Source organism: Lissotriton vulgaris, chromosome 2_1 (genome assembly GCF_964263255.1).
Source record: "Lissotriton vulgaris chromosome 2_1, aLisVul1.2, whole genome shotgun sequence".
NCBI lineage: Eukaryota > Metazoa > Chordata > Amphibia > Caudata > Salamandridae > Lissotriton > Lissotriton vulgaris.
In genome coordinates, this window is record NC_141687.1 from 1,368,848,537 (window position 1) to 1,368,868,153 (window position 19,617).

The following is a 19,617-nucleotide window of genomic DNA, read 5'->3' on the forward strand; positions in this document are numbered from 1 at the left end:
CCTCTAATGATTTCTCATACGCTTCCCTCAGGACAGGTACCATAATATCAATATAGGACTTATAAAATTCAGCCGGGAGGCCATCTGATCCCTGCGCTTTCCAATTCTGAAGCTGCATGATAGCCTCCCTAATTTCATCAAGCTCAAATGGAATACTTAAAAATTCCTGCTGGGTATCCCCAAGCCAACCAAGCACCACATCCCCCATGAATTCCTCTAGGTATATGACACCCTGCCGTTGGGATGTATATAGTGCAGTGTAGTGCGTGGTGAATGCCTCTAATGCGAGTCTCGATGCGGGGGCTTATCCAGCTCCTGTATTTCCAAGACATGCGTGCTCAATCGAGGGCCCTGTGTTACAACAGCCAGCACCCTCCCTGGTCTCTCACCCTCCCCATATCTACGTGCTGACCAGTGCCATCCCCGGAATTTCGCCTCCTTGTGCGCAGCATCCTCGTATTCAGTTAAAGTTGTACGAAAATCTTTCAGCACCTGCCCCACCTCCCCCCACCCCATTATTCTCTCCATCCCTCTCAGATCTTGCTCCAACTTACGTATCGTGTTTTGTATGTCCCTCAGAACCCCAAAACTCTTGGACAAGCAGTACCCACGGATCGTGACTTTGAATGCTTCCCATATCGTTTCAACATTATCAACTGAACCTTTATTTCGGACAAAAAAATCTTTGATTTTATCACCTAACTCTGTTTGAAAAACCATATCTAAAAGGGCCATGGGTTGTAACCGCCAGCTCGGCCTAAGCCTATCATACCCCAAAGGAGATAGTAAGACCTTAACTGGGCAGTGGTCAGAAAAAGTCAGAGCCAGATGTATGACATTTCTGATTGTCGGCCCCAGTCCTCTAGTGAGTAGGCAGTAATATATGCTTGCCCAGGTTCCTCTATATGATGTAAAGTGCGTACCTTCCTGCTGTAGGGGGTGCATATATCTCCAACTGTAAACCAGCTCACCTTCCGCTAATATTACCTGCAGAACTTCCTGTGCTTTGGTGTAGTGTTGCATGCCTGCATTGGATCTGTGCATGTGTGGATTTAGAGCAACATTAAAGTCACCCCCCAAATAATGTGGGTCGATCCAATTGTCAAGATTTTCCCCCATAAATTTGTAAACTATTCCTGGCAATCTGAGTTGGGGCCAGAACAGTTGGCTATTGTGACAGTGTCTCTGCCCAAGCGTCCCCATAGTATGACATATCTTCCTTGTGGGTGCTCTAGCACCCCCATCTTCTCGAATCGTGTGTGTTTACTAAAAAGTATAGCCATGCCACAGGCATGAGAGGAGTAGGAAGAAACACACGGCAGCTCGCCCATCGACTAGCGAAGGTGTTTGTTGTACTCGGTGCAATGAGTTTCCTGTAAAAGTGCCACATGAATCTGCTGCCTGTCCAGATAGGCCAAAACCTACCTCCGCTTTCTTGAATCCCCAAAGCCCCGAACATTCCGGAATATCACCCTAAGGGTGTTGCTATCCTCCTGTGCCATCAAACCAAGGGTCCCTCACCTGACCCATATTTTGCAAGGAAGTACATTTCAACATCTGCATGCATAACCGGACACAGCTGGTAGAAAAGACGTGCACACTTATTTCACTGTGTCAAACAAACTTCCCTCCCTCCCCTCCCCCTCCCACTGAAGCATCCCAATCATGCCAGTAATGAGCAACCCTCCTCCCTCCCTAACAGCCCCCATCTTCTCAGGTAGACCAACTGGATATAAATCTTCCCCTCGTGACCCTGGGAGGGGACTAATGAGAAGCATCAACAGCCTGGTAACAAAAATGGGGTCCTCCCAAATGGGAAATATGCCTAGGTAGCACACGAATACCTGTCATCAGCCCGAGCGCCATACGTTACATAGCGGTATCCCAGGTCCGACTCTAGGGCGACGGACAATACATTGTCCTCTCTCGTCCCCCGTGGTATCAGCAAAGCTAAGGCCCTGGTGCGAATGTGCTTAGTGTCTCATCCCATGCTTCTATAATGAGTTAGTGCATCAGCCTTATTTGCAAAGCATGAGGTGCATCTCCACAGCGTGATAGTCCCATGTACCGCGGTGTTCACTCTCCCTCTGGTGATTGCGATCTGGGGGAGTCCTCCAGTTCCAATTGCGATCTTTTCTGCCGTTTGAGGTGTTTCAAGTACTCTTCAACCTGCTGTGGGTTAGTGAAGAATTTGTGAGATCCCTGCTGGGTAACTCAAAGGCGAGCACGGTATCCTCTACGTCCGATATGCGCTGTTCTGTCTCCTTGATAAGCAGCTCATCTCCTTCTATTGTCCGAACTATAGCGTCCATCCGCATTGAGACGGTGTCCATCTTATCTGCCATGGTCGCAAAGCCTTGTCTGACTTCATTGAGAAGCGACTTGAGGTCATCACTTGGCTCGTGTTGAAGATCTTGCTGAGGGGCCTCTGCCCCAGCATCTACCTCTGCGTGCTGCTGTTTTTTTTTTTTGGCATCAAAAGTTAGGCACGGCTGGCGGGCATCTGTTCTCCCCATCTTAGCTCTGATTCCAATCTCAAGTGGTTCTCCGCTGCCCACCTTTCCGAGCTGTATTTTGTGATTGTGCAGGCAAACCAACAGCATTCAGGGATGTCTAAAAATTGCCCACTGCTATTTGTAAGTATGTTAAATATGGGTCAGTGTTTGAACATTATTATTATTATTATTATTATAATTATTATTTGGAGTTTTATATAGCGCATAGTTACCCTAGGGCATCCCAGCGCTTGTCCAGGCGCCAACAATTAACAAGAGGCCGGTTCAGCAACGACAAGCAGGAAACAGATGAGTTTTGAGAAGTTTACGAAACCGAAGAGTACAAGTCTCTGAGCGCAACCTCAGAGGAAGCGTGTTCCACAGGGTGGCTGTATTGACCGAGAATCTTCTCCCACCGGTACGGGCCCTTTTCACTCTGGGAATTTGGAGCAGATGTTTCTGGTCAGAGCGCAACGCTCTATTAGCCTTGTAGGGCACAGCTAAATTCCTCAGGATAGGAGGTCCCTTCCCCTGAAGAGTTTTATGCGCTGTGCAAAGAGCCTTGAATTTGACCCTTTCCCGCACCGGGAGCCAGTGCAGTGCCTTCAAAGCAGGTTTAGCTGACTGCATCCTTGGCACATTTGTAAGCAGCCTTGCAGCAGCATTTTGGACCTGCTGAAGTTTATTAAACGTTGCTTCAGGGGCACCTAGAAAAATAGTATTGTTATAGTCTAGTCTTGATATAATGAGCCCCTGAATAAGCAACTTCCTGGATATCGGAGGAAGAAGAGGCAGGACTTTGCGAGCTGAACGGAGAAGACCAAAGCAGACTCCTGCCATTTTTTTCGCCTGAGTCCTGAAGGAAAGGGCTCTAACCAGACCGCCAAGCTCTTAATCTCCTCTTTAGGACTCGGGAGCTCTCCCAGACAGCTAGGCCAGATAGTTGAAGGGAGTGAGGGAATCTTATGCCCTAGCAACATTATTTCGGTCTTAGAACCGTTCAACTTTAGAGCTGATTCACACATCCAGGTGGGAACTTTGAACATACAGGAGTGCAGCGAATCAGGATTATCCACCAGTTGGGATAGAGCTACCACCAGCTGAGTATCGTCAGCATAGCTGAAGATTTTGATACCAAATGGGGCCACCACGTCATCCAGGGGGGCCATATATACATTAAACAATGTAGGGCTAAGGGAAGAGCCCTGTGGCACACCACACTGGAGGGGGGTAGATGCTGACCGTTCACTGCCTTCCCAAACCTTGTAAGTCCAACCGCAGAGAAATGACCAAAGCCACTTCAGAGCCACACCTGTAACCCCTACATCGGACAGCCGTTGGATCAACACTTGATGGTTCACAGTGTCGAAAGCCGCACTGAGGTCCAAGAGGATCACTGCCACTGACCCTCCTGAATCCAGAATGCTCCTGGCTTCCTCAACGACTGCCAGAAGAGCGGTGTTGGTGCCCTGACCTGGCCGGAATCCAGTTTGTGAGTCTCGCAGCAGGCCATTGGACATATGCATACAAAATTTAAAAAGGCAACAGTTCACCACAATGCTATATCACATTTCATTTTAATGAACAATTCTAGAAAATCAGTAGCACAGTTTTATCATTACAAAAAGAATGAATCACTGAATTTAAACAGTTCCAAAAGAGAAATGCCAAAATTCATAGGTAACTCTTGTATGTCAACGTAATCTAGCTCATAATCAAATTTGAAGGTGCTCACAGTGAAAAAGAAGAAGAAAGTGTTTGGGTTGGGATGGGGGTGATGAGGTAAGTGTGGGACTGGGTAAAGGTGGTGTGACAATAACACAATCACAAACTGATTTAACAAAAGACCATTACAGTCTGATACGATCCATAGTTTCCTATGTCCCTTCACATATAGGTTGGATTTCTCAATATATTTGGATCCTATACTGTGAGGTAGTAGTGTGGTTAGTCTACGTTTCGACTCCGCTGGATAAAAAGGGCTATTTTTGCCTCATTCTGGAGTCTTCATCAGGACAAAATGACATAGGAGCACTTCATGAGCGGCCTCAACATGACCGTCTGGGTTGGACTTAAATAAGTTCCTCCATTGCTTGATTAATTAGAGTAAGATCTTGGAAAAACCGGGTATCAATCATCTGGTTATTCCACACGTCATTCAAGATATTGAATTAATTTGGTGTATAAGGCGTAGGGAACCTGATGATGGGTAAGGTAAGGTAAGTTTATTATGCATAGTTAATTAAAACCAGTGCAAAAGCGTTTTACAAAAAATCTTAAAATGTCATAAAAGTAATTTGTTCATTATAATCATTTTTCTGAGGCCGGGGCAGCGTGTTCCCTTGCATCCTGATGAACGCCTACTTGTTGCCTGTATCGATGATCGCCGATTTTGGAAGTTTTTACCGACTTTGCTCGATCATCGCGAGGAACTTGACTTATCTGCAGTTCAGTTTAGTGTTTGCAGGATCGAAAATAGGCGAGCACCGCTTGCCTTCTAGTGCTAGTCCCTATCTGCTTAAACTGGTCCTTTAGGAGCTGTTGGTGGGCTTGCCGAAGCTCTTCGCAGAGACAAGTCATATGGAGGATATTGCCCTTCTCTAGGTTGCAGAGCGGACAGGCTTCGTGGCCATTACTCCTGAGCCATGGTGGAAGATGCTCTCTGCTGGGCAAAATCCCTAGTCTGCGTTTCAAAAACCTCAATTTTATGGCTTTTGGATAGCCCTGACTACAATATAGTTGTGGTGTCAGGGATTTGTACGAATTGAGTGTCATCCATGCGTGATTTCTTTTTACGAAGGCGGCCTTGTCCTCTAGTAAGGAAAGAGATTTTACGTTTTTCCAGACTAGTTTTTTAAACGGGTTATGCCCGAGTTGCATGTCTCAGATCGCAGATAGTTTGGTGGCACCCAATGCCGCCTGCAGGTAAGTTCTTGCCTGAGATACCTCCCTGCTTTGTATATCTTGCCATAACAGAGAGTTTAGTGTGTCAGTAGCGGCAGAGCGGAGTTTGTGGCAGCAAATGATGTAGGCTCCCTGTCTAGCAAGATCTTGTTTTTGCAAGCCAAACTCCAACTTTATTTGGGTGGGTGAGGTGTAGGGCAGGAGCGAGATCATTGTTCTGTAGGCTTTTACCTGGATAGTATCCAGGTTTTTAGAGACTCTTCCTCGTAGTGCCTAGCTGCCGTAAGAGATCGAGGGGAGTAGTTTAGCCTGAATAACTTGCAAGTAAGGGGTCAAAGTTGGCCCCATCAGTTGGTTGGCTACATTTTTCAACGTAACAGCTATCAAAGCCCCTCTCCTTCTTGTTTCCTGCTTCTGCTGTGTAAATGTACCTTCTCTGTCAAAAGTGACTCCCAGGTATTTGTACTCGCATGCTGGCTCAATTTTTTGGCCGCCCAGGGTCCAGAGCTTCTGTTGTTTATTGTTGGTGTTGATTGACATGGTGCGTGTTTTGCTCAGGTTTTTTTTAGGTTGTTTTCCGTTGTGTAACTGTGCATTTGGATGAAAAGCCGCTGAAGGCCGAATTAGGTGTGACTGAGTAATACGATGTCGTCAGCGTACAAAAGGTTACTCAGATTTTTCCCTCCCATCCTCGGGGAGTGGGAGTAACATGTCTGGAGTAGGCTTGGTAGTTCCACCCTGAACAGATTAAACAATATTGGGGCAAGCACGCACCCATGCATTTAATTTGGTGTACAAGGGGTAGGGAACCAGATGATGGGTCTGCCCTTCACCTGTACCGTGGATTTTCTGCGTTTAACTTTTCTCCGTCGGTGCTGCTCATGAAAAGGTTCCTTGGCACGGCATTACTTCGTCCCTTCATGCCCCGGTATGAGCCTCCCCATTCTCGCTCTCAGTCTGCCTCTGAAAAGAATCCCATGGTCGAGAAGCTGCACTTCGGGAAGTTCCTGCGCGCTTCCTGCTCTCTTCCTTCACAAGGCTCGCCTGTTCTCCATGAACCTTTTCATGCGCAGCACCGACGGAGAAAAGTTAAATGCAGAAAATCCACGGCACAGGTGAAGGGCAGACCCATCATCAGTGCCTGATTACTTCAGCGACCCGGACAAGCAGATTGATAACGCCTTATACACCAAATTAATTCAATATCTTGAATGATGTGTGGAATAACCAGATGATTGATACCCGGTTTTTCCAAGATCTTAGTCTAATTAATCAAGCAATGGAAGAACTTATTTAAGTCCAACCCGGAATGTCATGTTGAGGCCGCTCATTAAGTGCTCCTATTTCATTTTGTCATGATGAAGACTCCAGAATGAGGCAAAAATTGTCCTTTTTATCCAGCGGAGTCGAAACGTAGACTAACCACACTACTACCTCACAGTATAGGATCGAAATATATTGAGAAATCCAACCTATATGTGAAGGGACATAGGGAACTATGGATAGTATCAGACTGTAAAGGTCTTTTGTTAAATCAGTTTGTGATTGTGTTATTGTCACACCACCTTTACCCAGTCCCACACTTACCTCATCACCCCCACCCCAACCCAAACACGTTCTTCTTCTTTTTCACTGTGAGCACCTTCAAATTTGATTATGAGATAGATAACTTTGACGTACAAGAGTTACCTATACATTTTGGCATTTCTCTTTTGGAACTGTTTGAATTCAGTGATTCATTCTTTTTGTAATGATAAAACTGTGCTACTGATTTTCTAGAATTGTTCATTAAAATGAAATCTGATATAGCATTGTGGTGAACTGTTGCCTTTTTAAAATTTGTATGCATACGTACTTACTCTTTGACCCAGGGCAGGTAGTTTTCAGGGTAAACCCCGTTGAAACTCAACACTGCTATTTGTAAGCAAGGTTGGCTGGGACTCCGGGTTCTACTGAGGTGTGCGTGTCACTAAGGCTGACAATGGCAGGGTGCAGGTGCACCCCCCAATTCTTACCTCAGCACCACTGTCAATGAGTGAATCTCCACACCACTCCCACAATAGTCCTCAATGCGGGTAGCCGCTATTCCGAATCGCCAGGTACACACCCAGAGTCTGTCAGCAGAATCAAGTGCCTCCGTCAAGTAGTCAAGTGCAGGGGCAAGTATATTCCACTGATTCCCCCAATGTTCTTCACAGCGTCACATTAAATGGCAAGCCGCACGGTCGCTTCCCACCAGAGGACCTTGTATAGCGCTGTCACTTACTCCGCTCTTAGCTGGTGCTTCAGGTTGTCCACTCTCCCCACCGACACTCCGTATAATGGTGGCAGCAGCCTCAATCTCAAGGCCTCACTCGCTGCGCATCGCTTGGCCGACAACGTTCAGCAATCGCACCTGCTCCTCTCACCCAGTTCAAGCGGGGGCCAAGCGCCGGCGAAATGATGCCTCTCTCTTGCTCAGACCTCCGCCACAGCTGTTAGATGGCGGCACACCTGCAGCGCGCTCACCTCTTCAGCCCGCTCTATCCCAACCTGCAGCGAGCGATCACACAGCAGTCTCGAGCAGCAGGGGGGAGGTTATACCCATCCCTCGGACTGTTTGCAGAGTGTGTTGATGGTACAGGGTGGCACCTGCAGCGTCGCTTTGTCACCAGGATCGTAGGCACAGGCAAAGTCGGGATCTGTAATTTCCGACTCTAAGATGGCCGCCTTGTGCATTTGCGAACTGCGCCTCCCTGCCTTTAGTTCCCCGGGACCAGCCCACAGCCAATGGAGCGCGAAATTTGCCCCACTTTTCCCACCGCACACTGATATCTGCGGGTGCTCTCACAGAGGTCAGTCGCTCTACGGGCCTGCTCGATGTTTCCTTCCACTGGCCTAGCTGTTGCGTGGGGGACAGGGACCTCTCGCACTCAGCTGCGCCGCTTGTCCACTCCAGGGGTAGCAAGCTCAGCCCCCCGGCTCGAGCGTCTCCTGCTCCTCAGCTACTACAGACACCACCACCAGCCCAAGGCCTAGTGGATTGTCACCCCACACGTTGTTGACCATAATGTGGACTATGAGCCGGAAAAATGACAGATTTACATGCCGGTCTACGGGAGCCTCACTCCATGACAGCCATTCCGCTTGTGCGCCACCTAGCGCCCCTCACTGATCTTGATCTTCAGGGTGCCGGCTACTTGATTCGCTATGTCCACTACTCTGGGACCCTCCCCTGGGTCCGGGTCTATGATTTAGCTCAATTTCATCTTGAGTCCGAAGGGTCATATAGGGAAAAAAAGTAATCGCCAGTGTTAATCTCCTTAATCAGGGTTTGTGTATTATCCCCTTCACCTCTTTGCCCAGGTCGTCCATATTCAATATAGTATCTTTCTGCAACTCTTTGCTCGGGTGTCACTCCGAGCCATGCTAGATCCTATATGCTTCTTTTTTTGCACCAAGGTGCGGGTCCCAAACCCAAGAATTTCCTCTGTCATAGTGGTGGCCATAGCGCTTAAAGGACCATCTCCAGCTCTATTTGTCTGCCCATTAGTTTGTTTAATATAAAAAACAAAGAAGGGAGTGTTATGGCAGGGTTTTTGGCTCTATTTAGCAGTGATATAGATCATTAGTCTTGCTCACATCTAGTATAGGTATTCTTAGCCTGTGTTGGCCCTTTTAAGCCCTTTTTTCCAGACCTAGAAGAGGATAGCTGCTTAATATGATGATAGATCCTTTATTCTTGACTCTAACCTGTCTATTGCCTATTGGCTTTGACATACTTGACACATTGGTATGGTTTATGTAGGTATTCTGACAGAGCTAAGGGGCATTTCATCCCTTTCAGGCCTACAGGCCTAGAGCTAGAGGGACTCCATCTTGATGAAGCTGAGAGGCTTTTCAGGGTAAAGGCAAAGTTTATAGTTAAGGCTGTTGTTCGCTTGGAGAGAACCGGCTCAGGCTGGCCCCTATCGAAGGAATGTATTTTTCTCCACTCCGAAGACACAACTTCAGGCTGGCCAGCTGGGAACGTGTCCTTGGTACGGGGAGGTACAAGAATTTGGTGGGCGGCAGGTTACTGGCCGTAACTTTCCATGAAAGGACAAGCTTCCATATTAGCGAGCTACAGGAGAGGAGGAGTGTTCAGTTCAGTTTGGAGTTCAGTTCAGCGTGGTGCTCAGAACAGCTGGGAGCTCAGTTCAGCTTGGAGCTCAGAACAGCTTGGAGAGAGAGAGAGGATGTCTGCTGGAGCTGCAGAATAGAGTGCAGTTCTTGAATGGAGAAAGAAGGCAGACGATTGCTGAAGATGAGGAGAGAGAATAGAGTGCAGAGAGCATCAAAGAAGGCTGTCAGCTGGAGCAATTGAACCAGAGGCGTGATGATGTGGTGAAGGAGGGAGAGACAGAGAGAGCCCTAATCCCACCAGAGGCAGAGAGAAATCTTCCTTCTAATAGGTGAGGTAGTCTGAACTAATCACACTTACATCTTAATCTTATCTTTATTCCCTAGGCTTTTGCATTGCTAATCTTTTCCCTTTCAGCGGTGTGTTCTATCTATAGAAGAAGTCCAAGAAACTCTGCCGCTCCCTCGAAAAGGCCTGGAAAAAAGACCCAACTACTAGCACCAAGGACGCCTTCAAAAACGCCACCCGCACTCACCACCAACTAATCCGAAAGGCCAAGAAAACAGCATTCAAGGACCGTCTTGACAACAACGCCCACAACAGCAAAGAACTTTTCAACATCGTCAAGGAATTTGCCAATCCCTCGGCCAACTCCAACGACATCACCCCCTCTCAAGCCCTCTGCGACTCCCTAGCCTCTTTCTTCCACAACAAGATTGCAGACATCCACAACAGCTTCGACAACCATCCCGGAGGCCAACCCACCCAACCATTTGCTGAACATTCTCCCCCCGTGAACACCCTTAACGACTGGAACCCAATCTCCACTGAGGACACAATCCGCCTGATGAATTCCATCCACTCAGGATCCCCCACAGACCCATGTCCTCACCACATCTTTAACAAAGCAGACTCCATCATAGCACCGCACCTCCGAGACGTCATCAACAGCTCCCTCAACTCCGCCACCTTCCCGGAAGACTGGAAACACGCTGAACTCACCGCCCTCCTGAAGAAACCCACAGCGGACCCCACCGAACTCAAAAATTACCGCCCCATCTCGCTCCTTCCATTCCCGGCCAAAGTCATCGAGAAAGCTGTCAACAACCAGCTCGCCGCCTTCCTCGAAGCCAACAAATCCCTCGACTCCTCACAATCTGGCTTCCGAGCAAAACACAGCACTGAGACCGCCCTCATCGCAGCAACAGACGACATCCGAACTTTACTGGACAATGGAGACACAGTCGCCCTCATCCTCCTCGACCTCTCGGCAGCATTTGACACAGTCTGCCACAGCACCCTTTTACAACGCCTCAATAACATCGGAATCCAAGGAAAAGCACTTGAATGGATCACCTCATTCCTCACAGGAAGAACTCAGAAAGTCCGCCTCCCACCATTCAAGTCCGAAGCCACCGAAGTCATCTGCGGAGTACCTCAAGGTTCCTCACTCAGCCCCACCCTCTTCAACGTATACATGAGCCCCCTCGCGGCCATCGCACGCCAACACAACCTCAACATCATCTCTTACGCGGACGATACGCAACTGATCCTTTCTCTCACCAATGACCCCAGCACCGCCAAAACTAACCTACACGAAGGAATGAAAGAAGTTGCCGAATGGATGAAACAAAGCCCTCTGAAACTGAACTCAGACAAAACAGAAGTCCTCATCTTAGGTACTTCCCCCTCTGCATGGGACGACTCTTGGTGGCCGGAAGCCCTCGGAAAGGCACCCATCCCGACAGACCACGCACGGAACTTGGGCATCATCCTGGACTCCTCACTCTCAATGAATAAACAAGTCAGCGCCGTATCCTCTTCCTGCTTCAACATTCTTCGCATGCTTAGAAAAACATTTCACTGGATCCCCACCGAAACAAGGAAAACGGTCACCCATGCTCTGGTCACGAGCCGACTGGACTACGGAAACACACTCTACGCAGGCACTACCGCTAAACTCCAGAAGAAACTCCAACGAATCCAAAACGCCTCAGCCAGGATCATACTCGACATCCCACGCAACGAACACATCTCCGGTCACCTTAAAGACCTCCACTGGCTACCCGTCAATAAGAGGATCACCTTCCGACTGCTAACACACGCACACAAATCACTCTACGACATCGGACCAGAATGCCTCAACTCACGAATGTCCTTCTACACCCCGTCCCGCCAACTACGTTCTTCCAGCCAAGCCCTCGCCACTGTACCTCGCATCAACAAGACCACCATGGGAGGCAGATCCTTCTCATACCTGGCAGCTAAAACTTGGAACTCACTCCCCGCTTACCTTCGCCTTACCCAGAACCACCTAGCATTCAGAAAGCAACTTAAAACGTGGATATTTGACAAATAATCCTCCTCTCCTCTCTAAGCGCCTTGGGACCCTCTGGGTATGTAGTGCGCTATATAAATTCTCTGACTTGACTTGACTTGACTAGTCTTTGTCAGTTACAGATCTGTGTAAATGTTTATATTGTTCTAATAAAAATAACCCCCAGTTTGTAGTAAACTGGCATGTGTCTTACATTCTTGTTCAATCTAGGTAAATGTATCTCCTAGGTGTTTAGTACTTATATGAATGGATGAGTAATCCCAATCAGGTAAGTGGTGATCACATAAATAGGGAGTGAGTGGACCTATGATGCCAAGAATAAGAGGTACATTATATTAATTGGCTAACTCCTAATATTGTAGCAGCAAGCCCTTAGTGAATAGGGAGAGAGACTTCCCAACATATATATATAGGTGTTCATAGGAATGTGGTCGTCGTTGATATGCGGCGTTAGTGAGAACGTTGGGTAGGAGACCAGCGTGTATACCCACAGGATTGTGGCTTGAATAAGTGAGAGTGTCAGGTGGGAGACTGGCGTGTAGGTTTGCCGGATTGCGAACCGTTTGGAAAAGAGAGCATTGGGTTCTGCAGGCCCATGTGTAGACGCACCGGATTGTGTGTCATATCTGCCCTAGGGTAGACCGGTCTGGGTCGGGGTGGCCGCGAGACCAACTGATGTGAATATAAGTGTGGTGTAGGGTATGGATATCCCTAGTAATCAGTGAGTATTCTTAGTATCCCTATAGATTTAGTGGTGTTTTTAATAATATGAGCTTGTATATTGCGAGTTCCCCATCCTCAGGTAGGTACCCAGGTGCCTGGATAGGTGGTCCTGAGGAGGGATGTGATTACGTTCTGGCTGGGTTGGAGGGGCCCCTAGGGGCTGATCCCATCTAATCAGAAAATCCGACCATTACATTTGGCGTAGTCGTCATCTTACGAATCCTGTGTGTCCTGGCCATGTGCTTAGATTGTTTTCCCATGTGTCGTGTGGGAGTGCCCTAAACGCCAATAACATCTGGCGTCTACGAACAGTTTACGAAACCTGTGTGACCTGGCCATGTGCTTAGATTGTTTCCCATGTGCTGTGTGGGAGTGCCCTGAGCGCCGGTTCCATCTGGCGTAATGTTGCAGTTTATGTAGCCTGTGTGACCTATGGGCTTGAACAGTTGCAGCGTGAGGAGATTGCATTACATCATGGCATTTGGTTTATTCAGGGTGGAAGGAATGGTTTTCATCTTGGTGTTTGAACTGTCAGGGTTGAAGGATGGCATTACATGAGGGAGCCAGTTACATCTTTGTGATGGTCCTATTGTATAAATGTGTGTAAAAAATGCTTTTAAATTGCCCATTAAATTGCTTGCTGCATTTGCTTATGCTGTGCAATGTAAAATGTGTTCATTGTTGTATGATTTGTGGAGTTCTTTGCATATAGCTCCTTGTAAATATGGCTTGTGAATAGCGCCATGTTATTGTGGCTTGTGAGGTGCATGTTCTTATGTTGATTTGCTATGTTCCTTGTGCATTGCGCCTTGGATGTGTTGTTTGTGAAGAGCTTGTCTTGTAAATATGGCTTGTGAATGTGGTCATGGCTTTGATGGAGCATGTTATCATTACGTTTGGCAGGAGAGAGCTGGATCTCTCTCGGGTGCTTGGGGATAACGTTTTGAAAATGTGTGTACGTGTTATCTGTAAACGTGAAGAGATGTGCTCAGGACTATCCCATGTATCCGCGGACATTGGGGAATGATTCTGCTTGAGCTGCCAAAGGGTTAATATCTTGAATTGAGATGGCAGTATTTATTTTTAAACATGCTGTTTTACCTTGCATGGTTATCTGACCTGACTATAAAAGTCAGTGTATTATTTTATTGATTGATGGTCTGATTTTGACTTTTATTGATTCCTTGGTCTGCCTATGTGCTTTGTCAGCTTCTTGACGGAGAGGTAACATCTTGTGCTTTGCGAAGGGCTCTGTTGAATGCGTCTACGAATTTGTGTGGGTTTACCTTGGAACTGATGCGGTTATAAATCAACCAGTCGGATTGAGATAAGGGTTTGCACGGAGAGAGCTGTGTTCTTTTAAATACGATTTACAATGAGTGAAATGTTAAGGAGGTGGCCCGTTAGAATGCATGCTACGGGCTGTTTTCATTAATTATTTCTTTGAGGGTTTTCCATCTGGAAAGGAATGTGCTGGTTGCAATGATCACAGGTTGAGAATAATCAATCTTGCCCGACAGTGCATGGTAACATGTGCTTTTAATTAGTGGAAGGCAACCGTGTGCTTTTAAAAAAAAAAAATGTGTGTGTTCTCATTATTATTTTCCCAAATGCAAACTGAACCTTTTTTTTTTAAAATGTGAAATGTGTCAGCAAAACCGGCATTGGTAAGTTAATATACTCAGTTAGAAAATAAATAGCTGTTTCATAATATATGAATGTGGCCCTTTTATTAGGTTCAATTTAAAAGTTTGCGACTCAGTTAGAAAATAAATAGCTGTTTCATAATATATGAATGTGGCCCTTTTATTAGGTTCAATTTAAAAGTTTGCGCTATAAATTACATTGTAATGCATATTTACATGTTGCCCCTGGTTGACCAAAATACAATGTCGAAATGTGTCTGCATTTTATGTTGTTTTAAAATTATTTCTCTTTCAACAGCTGACAATGGTCCATGATAATTGTTTTTTTTTTTTCAAATGCAGAATGCATAATTTTGTGTGCAGATGTAAAATTGCCCCTTTCTAAATAAGTGCCCATATTTTAATTATCTTGCCTTTTAGCTGCATTAGTTAGACAAAAGTCTTTTTAGAAAGTGGAGCTTTTAAGTAGCAGTACATTGTAACAGAATTGTTTTTTTTTTTTTAAAATGCTAGCTTTCGTTAGTTAGAAAAATCAGGCCTGGGAACAAGCTTGCAAGGAATTTGTTTGTCGACCTTGGCAGACAAGCTGGTTTGTGAAGACGAGTTTTTTTTTCCTCTGCAGGCTTCGGCTGCAGCCTGTCCTGTTTTTGATTGGCCATAATCCAATTTTGTTCCGCGGACGGCTTGTTTATGTAAGGGTGGGGGAACTCGCTCTTCCTGGCTGTTGACGCAGGCAGCTTCATTGCCTGCTGATAAGGGATTCTTGCAGACTCTTGCCCTTGCAGTTAGTTAGATACAGTAGGCTTCCCTGATTAGAGACTAGAGATGCTTGCATTGAGTGCTTGGCAGGGCCTTCCCCTCGCAGTGAGATCAACTTTTGGCAGTGATTCAAATTACTTCACACTGTAGCCTGGCTCCTGCGCTGAAGGGAGGGGCTGTCTTAGTAAGGATTAGGGTATGTTAGGCCCTACTGAATGAACTTAAAAATTAGATTTTGAATGTTTTTAATTAATTAGGATATTTTCTTTTCAATAATGAAAGGCACCCGGGGTGCTTTTTAAATGGAAAATTATATTTTGCAAGATTAATGATACTTGTTTTCTTGTCCCTAGGATTGCTGGGTTGTGGTGTGGGTGCGTGGGTCGGCCCCTCCCCCCACTTCCTTTATTATTTTAGTTTCTTACTTTCATGTTTTTATGTTACTTTATTATTTTTGGAAGATGGAACCAGACCAGACCAGACCGGAAGGGTGGTGAATGGCCGCATCGGAGGAAGTGTCTGGATACCGAAGATGCAGGGTGGTGACCTACACTGATGACCCAAATTGACATTGGACTTTTTTTTTTTTGGATGAAAAACTAAGACACTTTTTTTTAAATTTGTGACAGATTCGCAAAAGGATTTGGTTACATAATTCCTTGGCCTGCATTATTCCCATGTTTGCAATCACTACGAGCAGGCCCCACTTTTAAACAAAAAGAAATATTTTAAGTACTATCTTTGCTTTTTAGAATGCAGTCACCTATTATAGTCTTTCTGCAAAACCGTTTGAAGAGAAGAGAAAAGAAACAAAAAGGATGGTGGTGCACACATGTGTTCCACAGTGTGATGAAAACTAAGATGATATTGTGCTTTTATATATAGTTCACTTTATATAGATATATTTCAATGCTTAGTGCCACACCAGCTATCTTGTAGAAAGGGGGTTGTTTTTATTTTACTGTTATTACACTTTCACCTTGATTGATCAAAGGGTGGTTACCCTAGACTTTAGGTTGTCCTGGGAGGTGTGTCTTTTAGTATGATTATGTATTAATGTTTGCCCAGACCTTGAAAATAATTTGTCATGTCTATTTCTCAGATTTCACCAAAATGTTTCCTTAAATTAATCATAGTAGGTAGGCCTCATTTAGGCCCATTGTTGGTTTTATTCCACAAACAAGCCCCTACACCACTAAATTTCATGAGCCATCATTAGCTTAAGTTGACTATAGTAGGTAGGCCTCATTTAGGCCCATTGTTGTTTTTATTCCACAAACAAGTCCCTACACCTATAGATTTCATGTGTCATCATTAGCTTAAGTTGTCCGAAGTAGGTAGGCCTCATTTAGGCCCTTTGTTGTTTTTTCATTAGAAGTTGAAACACATTTAGTTCTTAAGTTGTCCGAAGTAGGTAGGCCTCATTTAGGCTTAAGTTGTCCGAAGTAGGTAGGCCCCATTTAGGCCCCTTGCTGTTTTCATTCAACACATAAGTCCCTATATCACTAGATTTCATCAGTTATCACTAGAAGTTGAGGCACATTTAGTTTGAGGATGCTTTGGTTAGTTTCTGTTGTTATCAGATCCAATCTTAGATATGTTTCAGCATTCAAGTCAAGGGTGCTTTGATTTGTTTTTAGTTGGTTGTTAGGTTTGTATTCCCTACAATTGAGTTTCAGGTGGAATTTCCTTAAGTTGTCTTTCTTTTTAGAGAGTTTTTTAGTTTTTTGATTTGTTGATAGATTGTGTTGATGTTTGTTTATATGGATGTTGTTGTTTATTGATGTTCGCAAGATAAGGATCTAAGGGTGGAATGTTATGGCAGGGTTTTTGGCTCTATTTAGCAGTGATATAGATCATTTGTCTTGCTCACATCTAGTATAGGTATTCTTAGCCTGTGTTGGCCCTTTTAAGCCCTTTTTTCCAGACCTAGAAGAGGATAGCTGCTTAATATGATGATAGATCCTTTATTCTTGACTCTAACCTGTCTATTGCCTATTGGCTTTGACATACTTGACACATTGGTATGGTTTATGTAGGTATTCTGACAGAGCTAAGGGGCATTTCATCCCTTTCAGGCCTACAGGCCTAGAGCTAGAGGGACTCCATCTTGATGAAGCTGAGAGGCTTTTCAGGGTAAAGGCAAAGTTTATAGTTAAGGCTGTTGTTCGCTTGGAGAGAACCGGCTCAGGCTGGCCCCTATCGAAGGAATGTATTTTTCTCCACTCCGAAGACACAACTTCAGGCTGGCCAGCTGGGAACGTGTCCTTGGTACGGGGAGGTACAAGAATTTGGTGGGCGGCAGGTTACTGGCCGTAACTTTCCATGAAAGGACAAGCTTCCATATTAGCGAGCTACAGGAGAGGAGGAGTGTTCAGTTCAGTTTGGAGTTCAGTTCAGCGTGGTGCTCAGAACAGCTGGGAGCTCAGTTCAGCTTGGAGCTCAGAACAGCTTGGAGAGAGAGAGAGGATGTCTGCTGGAGCTGCAGAATAGAGTGCAGTTCTTGAATGGAGAAAGAAGGCAGACGATTGCTGAAGATGAGGAGAGAGAATAGAGTGCAGAGAGCATCAAAGAAGGCTGTCAGCTGGAGCAATTGAACCAGAGGCATGATGATGTGGTGAAGGAGGGAGAGACAGAGAGAGCCCTAATCCCACCAGAGGCACAGAGAAATCCTCCTTCTAATAGGTGAGGTAGTCTGAACTAATCACACTTACATCTTAATCTTATCTTTATTCCCTAGGCTTTTGCATTGCTAATCTTTTCCCTTTCAGCGGTGTGTTCTATCTATAGTCTTTGTCAGTTACAGATCTGTGTAAAAGTTTATATTGTTCTAATAAAAATAACCCCCAGTTTGTAGTAAACTGGCATGTGTCTTACATTCTTGTTCAATCTAGGTAAATGTATCTCCTAGGTGTTTAGTACTTATATGAATGGATGAGTAATCCCAATCAGGTAAGTGGTGATCACATAAATAGGGAGTGAGTGGACCTATGATGCCAAGAATAAGAGGTACATTATATTAATTGGCTAACTCCTAATATTGTAGTAGCAAGCCCTTAGTGAATAGGGAGAGAGACTTCCCAACATATATATATAGGTGTTCATAGGAATGTGGTCGTCGTTGATATGCGGCGTTAGTGAGAACGTTGGGTAGGAGACCAGCGTGTATACCCACAGGATTGTGGCTTGAATAAGTGAGAGCGTCAGGTGGGAGACTGGCGTGTAGGTTTGCCGGATTGCGAACCGTTTGGAAAAGAGAGCATTGGGTTCTGCAGGCCCATGTGTAGACGCACCGGATTGTGTGTCATATCTGCCCTAGGGTAGACCGGTCTGGGTCGGGGTGGCCGCGAGACCAACTGATGTGAATATAAGTGTGGTGTAGGGTATGGATATCCCTAGTAATCAGTGAGTATTCTTAGTATCCCTATAGATTTAGTGGTGTTTTTAATAATATGAGCTTGTATATTGCGAGTTCCCCATCCTCAGGTAGGTACCCAGGTGCCTGGATAGGTGGTCCTGAGGAGGGATGTGATTACGTTCTGGCTGGGTTGGAGGGGCCCCTAGGGGCTGATCCCATCTAATCAGAAAATCCGGCCATTACAGGGAGTGAAGAGATATATATGAGTCATGGACTCAATATTCTCTGTAAGTTATGAAAAAACCAAAAGAGTCCACTCAGAATTTACAAAATAAAGTACTAACCTTCCAAAAAGCTACTAACCCAAGTGAACTGTTTGGTTACCAGCATGGGAAAGAAACGCTCTCCCACCAAAAGGTCCCTTGGTGACATGCTTTATCATTGGGTTCTTCCCGCCCGGCTGCTGGACGGGGCGTGCCACGACCAACAAATACATGGGAGTACTTTGGAGTGAAGTAGACTATGTGTATTGGTGTGAGAGTAGAAGGGTCAGGAATGAGTGAGTTTAAAAAATACCAGGCTTTTTGGAAGAACTAAACTTTAATGCTCCCTATAGCTGGTATTGATAAAAAACAGGGAAAGAAGGAGAGCAAAAAGCTTTAATGAGCAGCTCCCTCGCTGGTCGACATGTTTCGAAGCCTACCCCTAATCTTCTTCTTCAGGACCAAAGACAATGATCCCTGTTCCCACTCTGACTAATGCCTAGTGCTGTTAGCCTATTAGGTGTTTTGGATTAATATACTTCTGTGCAAGATATTCATTCGATATTTGGTAATATTCCTTAATAGTGTGAATATACAAATTCTTAATTTTGACAATATTATAGGTTTCCTAATTGGACCCTGTGAGCATCAACACGGGAGGGGTGGAGGGCTTGAAGTCAAACATTCGTCAAAGCATTACTCTTACCCATAGAACAATGCCTGCCTGTGGCTCAGTCGAACATTAGTTTGTTTAGCCATGGGGTGCTCCATGTTGATCTCGTCTTGTTCTGAGTTTGGAGTGGAACTCACCACTTTGCCTATAATCCCTATTGGCACTATCCGCTTAACCTTGGCGCAAATACCGCCGCGGTGCGGCGGTTTTAATGAGTGGGCGGGGCCACATCCGCCAACGGACTTGCGCAGCATTAGCCAGGAAGTGCTTGTGACAGCCCGTTGGCCGATGGGAGCACGAAAGGGGCTGTTCTTTAAGTTCTGTTGTTGTTTTTTCCCCTTCCCCGATAAAAATAA